Source organism: Pinus tabuliformis, chromosome X, assembly GCF_031772625.1.
Source record: "Pinus tabuliformis cultivar Carrire ecotype Pingquan chromosome X, CPIR1, whole genome shotgun sequence".
NCBI classification, from domain to species: Eukaryota; Viridiplantae; Streptophyta; class Pinopsida; order Pinales; family Pinaceae; genus Pinus; species Pinus tabuliformis.
In genome coordinates, this window is record NC_142308.1 from 664,213,791 (window position 1) to 664,220,122 (window position 6,332).

Here is a 6,332-nt window from a genome sequence, read left to right on the forward strand (position 1 = left end):
CAATACAAGTGCCCAATGTTAATAAAACTCAAAATGTGAGTATATGGGGAAGTTACCATTAGTGGATAGTCCATTAATTGTCTATCTACTATTGAGCTTGTTGTCACCTTTTTTAGCACTTGTGGCACAAGTGCTTCAGGAGATATCGACAACTTCCTAGAGATAGCCTTTGGGTTGATTACAGACTAGTGCCTAGGACATCTTGAATAGAGGAGTGCATGGAAGATTATCGGTGGGGTTTATGTTGCACTCCAATTGTCACATAGTTAAAATGATAATAAAAGGGGCTTGGTTCAATAACCCTTCAGTAAGGTAAACTCACGCCAATACATGGATCCAAATGTGTAGGGGGTAAATCGGGGCAACCTAAAATAGAAATGTCTTGTTCTAGTGGCCGATTGTTGTGCTATACAACAACCCCCCATTTTTATTATATATAATACAAATGGGGACCATTTTAAAAATTGAATTTTTCCCCATTTTTGAATAGAATGCCAACTCTCATAAAATTGTTACTTTTTAAAGATCCCTTTTTGAATCTAACTTAAAACATATTAAAGTCCTCATCACAAATCGTAAATCGCATAATTCCTTGGTAACGCAGTTAAGTACATTCAAAAAATACCGATAGCGACTTGCGATTGAACTTTGCATGCGACATCCCGATTGCATATCACACATCGAAGGATATTATGGCAAGAGCTTAATTATTATCTATCAAAACTCCGATATTACGCTATCCTGATATTGCGATCTCGCGATTTTGCGATATCGCATATCTCAAGATCCATCAACAAAGTTTCATTCGCGCTATATCTTAAATAGCTAATATGACGGATTTGACAAATGTTTAATAGAGTTTTAAGTTGGACACGAGTTAGGTCAGAATGATTTAATACAGTTATCATCCCTATGCATATAATCATGGTGTTTGTTATGGTTGATTAATGTTGAACCCACTCCCAGACCTTTTCTTACAAAGTTCAGTCATTTCATCAAATCTTTTATTTTACACAACAATTAATTACTGTTGGTTTTAATAGGAACTCCGCTCAAGCGATGTCCATTCAAAAGGTGATGCAGAAGCATACCAAGAAATCTATCGCAGAAACCGAAAGCACATATATGCCGTCCATTTTTACAGATATAGTATGCACTGCAGATGGAGGTGCCATTGCATGGCAGACTATCTATACTACGCTGGAGAATGAAAACCCTGAAGTAACAGATATTCGACCAACTGCTGACAGTACAAAACCATCAGGAGTATAGTTCAGAGATGTTGCATGCTCTTTCCTTCACCGAATAGCAGCAAGGGCTAGGCTCTTGCCATGCATAGATATAATAAGATGGGTAGTAGAGAATATAGAAGTGGAAGACAAACTTATCAAGATAGCTAAAAACACAGTCTTGGGTTCTTTCAGAGTCGAAGATTTACAACAAATGTACAAGCTACCCGATGCCCAGGATATTTACAACAAATAGTTTGTTGCAAAGTTTGTAAAGGAAAATGAAGACCTGTTTCAAATGATACAGGAATGGAGGAGAAGAGACAATAAATTCAAACAAGATAAAGCAGGTATGTACCCCATTGCTTCTTGTTGAAATGTGGCAACAAGAATATTCCAATTTTAATTTGTCCTTGAATTAAAATTGAGAATTAAAATTCGAATTTAGTCTCACTAGCTGCTTGAAAAATAATTAATTAATTCATCTTGAGTTAATTAGTAGGAGAAATTCAAGTTAGAAGTCCTTCTGAATTCATGCAATAGTTATCCCTTAAATTACGGAGATTATCCCTTAATTAAGGAGATAAGGTTGAGTTATATTTGAGTTGTAATTAGTTAACTCAGTTTATTGAGTTAAGTCCAGTTAAATTAGTTCCAAACTGTTTGAGGAACTAATTGTGAGTTCAGTCAGTTAATGCATGCATGCATCCAACTAGTGTACTCCAGATTACTGAAGATTCTCTCATCATTAACTCATGCATGTCTATTATGAGAAAGACCTAGTTGAGATTAAAGACAAGGACATTGTACTATCAGTTGCATGAATTTTCCTATAAGGAAAACTCATGCATGCAGAAGGAATTCATTCCTTGAGGATTGTGCAGTTTTACAGGGTGTGAGATCAGTGTGAGTGATCAGTGATACACTGGGTAACAGTAGGATCACCCAGGAAAAACTGTGCTAGGAAATAGGAGCTTGGAGGATAGTGTGGAAGACTAATGAGAAGTTTATTTTGCCTCTGAGCATTTGAGAGGATTGTATTGACAGATGGCTAGCTGTGAGAGCTAAAGCTTTGTGTAATTCTGAGATATTTCCAACTTGTATGATAATACAGATAGTGGGGATTTTAGCTGAGGCTTTCCCCTGAGTATTCTTATGTGTTTCATGTGCATAGATTCTTCTTCTGGTTATATGTGTTCCGCTTGATCTTTCTCAAATCTATTAAGATTCCACAAGTTTGATTGTAGAAGTAGATTAAAGTATTTTGCTTTAGTTATATTACATTATCAGGTTAATCTACAGTGAGAATTTCTACATGGTATCAGAGAAAAGGTTATTGGAGCTGTGAACAGTATACTGAGAAGAGAATTTGAAGTTTGAAGTTCGGGGTTGCAGGTACAAATCGAATTCATCTCATACTTCAGGTTGGTCAATGGCGTTCTATGGCTTGAGACTCGAGTATTCCTTGGAAGGCAACTCGAATTACATAGCATGGAAAGATAGAATGGAAGCTGTATTAGAAGACAATTTCTTGAAGGATTTCATTGATCAAGAAATCCCAAAGCCAGCTGCAGCTAATGCACAAGAATTAGCTGAGTGGAAGAAGTGTGTGGCAAAGGCAAGACGGATCTTCCTGGAGGGAGTTCGAGACCATATTGTCTCGAGTATCCATGGGAAGGATACTCCGTTTTCAATGTGGAAGACATTGAAGGACCTCTACCAAAACAGTAGTGACTAGAGGAAATTGGCGCTCAAGGATAAGATTCGGAAAATCAAGATGGAGAAGGGCGATACTATTTCCACATATCTGAGCTTGGTAGTGTGGGAATAACTATTGTTGATGATGATATGGTGAGCCTCACTCTCCTTGGCCTTCCAAAGAGCTGGAATAGCTACCAGGACTCTGTGAATAGAAGGGAGAAACTACCAGATTGGGAAAGACTATGGTCGGATCTGATGCAGGAGGAGATCAGGAGGAGTACACGAGATGGTTCTTCATCCATGAATGATGATGAAGAAAATCTGGCATTACAAAGTAAGGCAAGGAAAGGGAAGGGGAAGGCTTCCCATTCCAAATCGACTTCTTCTCATCGAGGGAAGAAGGTTGACAAGTCTAAAGTGAGATGCTTTAATTGTCACGAGATGGGACATTATGCAACTAATTTCCCATTGAAGAAGTCCATGAAGGGATCCTCAAAAGGATCAGAAGGTGAGGCATTAGCCTCTCAGTTCAAAATGGACTTTACCCTCATCGCATGCATGGTGTCATCGATGGTGGGTTGTGTTTGGTATCTTGACAGTGGAGCCTCATTCTACATGACTGACGATAAAAGTTTATTCAGTACCTTGGAGGAGAAAGACCTCAAGGTGCGCATAGAGATGGGTGACAACGAAAAGTACAGTGTTTCAGGAGTGGGCACGGTTGCTTTTTAGAGGGAGCATGGAGCTCCTCTAACCTTGATAGATGTGAAGTATGTGCCTAGACTGAAGAAGAACTTGGTATCGATCGCGATGTTGGAGGACAAAGACTATGATGTTGTCTTCAGTAAAGGAAAGGCATTCCTAAGACACATAGCCACAGGTCAGACCAAGAGGATTGGGATTCGGGTGAAGAATCTCTATAAACTAGAGGTATATGATTGTGCAACATTGAGTTTGTTGGAGAGGTAAATCCCCTCTGCGGACAGAGGCGATCCCTACTAGCCCAGATCGGGTCTAGCAACAATCAAACAATGCTATCACGCAAGTTCCTAATTGCAAATTAAAGGTGGATGATGAGAGCCTACTTGGATTCCAACGCTAATATTCGTAGAAGAGTCGCCGCTCTCATTCCTTTGCTCCGGCCGGTCACGATCCCCACGATCTCCGTGAATGGACACCTGCACATGCAAAGAACAACACAAATACAAGCATAAAATCCAATAGATGCAATTATATATCGGTCAGAAAAGATATAACTCAAACATTATTACAATGAATAACAAGAGTGGAACCATAATGATAGTCATCTATTATTGATAAACAACAAAGAAGAATACAACCATAGTTCTAATGTCGAATCCTCCTTTGGCTGGGTGATCAGCTACATATGCCTTGCAAAGCTTGTTGGGATTGGGAACAAGCCTCTCTCTCTTTGATTATGAATGCAAATAAGACTCCTACAGCAATCTCTTAGACTTCTGAAAGTATAATTCTCCCTATACTCGAATTAGCTTGTCAAATGCACCAAAACAAGATTTTATAGATGGAGGAGGAGGAAGAGATACAATGAATCCAAACATCCATGGGATTATCATTATCCTCGAAAAGCTATTATGGATAGAGATACGATGAATCTCGACATCCATGAGATTGGCATTATCCTTGAAAAGCCTCATGAGTCGAAAGGAAAAAACTTTCGGGCGTGCGTTTGTTAAAAAGCTTTCCCAAAATTGGTTGGCGCGGGTAAGATTCCGAGACAGAGCGCCAACGGGCACGCCTTCTTTGGAGAATTTCCCCCATTGGCACAGGTGATACACTGTGGATCCGCGCTAATGGAAAAAGGGGACCTTTTAAGGATATTCTGCAGGAGATGTCTTCAAGGCATATGAAGTCCATACTTAGGGGAACATAATGCAAGTGTTTTCAAGTTATGTCACTTCTCACAGGTCCCAGAATGAGTCCTCCAAGGTGCGGGAAAGGGGTAACAAGGACAGTGACAAATGGTGACAAATTACTGTGTAACAGATGCCCCCTAAAGCATGAGGTCTGAGAGAGAGAGAGGGGTGAAATGCTTTACAAGAACACATGCAGCTGCCACCGGAGAATCTGCATAGAGAGATACAACTGATAGCTCAAGTACATGATATATGTGGTATGGGCGCAGCCATCCATAACAGAGTAAATAATAATCTAGATCCAAGGTATGGGCGCAGCCATCCGGTGAGGATCGATGGATAGACTCAGGCATGGTCGCAGCCATCCAGTGAACGAGTCATGTAACAATAATCCACAAAATCGCAGCCTGGATTCCAACAGACAAAATCCAAGGTCTTGCACTCCATCTCGACCCGAACAAAAGTAAAAGTTCAAGCATGTGAATACATGAGTTGAAGTCGAATATGCATGAACATCGTCTGATTACCAGTAAATAATGAAAATTGTTAACAGACGCGAGAGGTACCACCAACAATGACAATGGCCCTCAAGGTACTATAGGTACAATCTACGGCATGTGAATCAGTGAGCTGGCGTCGAACACCCGTAGAATCATTCGATCGGAGGCCAATGATGAAAACCTCACGTTGAACACGAAGAACCTTCCATTGAGGCATGCATGCTCCAAGGCACCGGAAGGGAGTCTCTAGATCAACTTCCTGGATAATGAGTTGAAGTCGGTAGGAGGTGACCTTGATCGAAGGTGGGCCATAGTGTTTCCCACATCATCGACACGAGACAGAGGAAGAATGTTGTGGTAAATCAGAATTATGCGAGCTATCAGAGGGAGGTTGTTATTCTGCAGAGGTCAACTTCTCTTGAACATATCGGCGGCACGACAGTGGACTTGGCAGTATTTGACATCAATGGATCAAAGGTCATGATGACGAGGCAATGAGTAGATGAGAGGTCAAACAGGATTACCCAAATCCACGGAGGCAAGTGAAAAACGAGATGAGATGTCCCCACCCAGACACGAAAGCAGACAAGTGCAATGTTCAAGAGCGACATACTGCCGACACGACAATAATTATGGTTCCATTTTCCCCCACCATTTCTGGCGAGTACCCCAGTTATTTTTATTAACAAGCTTGACGGGGATAACATATGCTTGTAAAGCGTCATCTCGACGGACTCCAATGTCATCAAGTTTTAACGAGTCTGACAGAGGAAGAACTCGGCGTCTTTTCATGTTTAGAAAGTTTGAAAAGATAGCAGAAAAGAAAACTCCAAGGGTGTCCTTTTTCGTAAAGTTGTGTCTCGCGAGCCCGAAAAAAGTATAAAACAATGCTCGAAAGAACCGCCCGACCATTACGATCGAGGAGTACTTTTCATGAATAGTGATTTCGACCTGAAAAAGTAAAAAACGATCGAAACCACATCGCTTCGTAACCGTTAACGAACCTG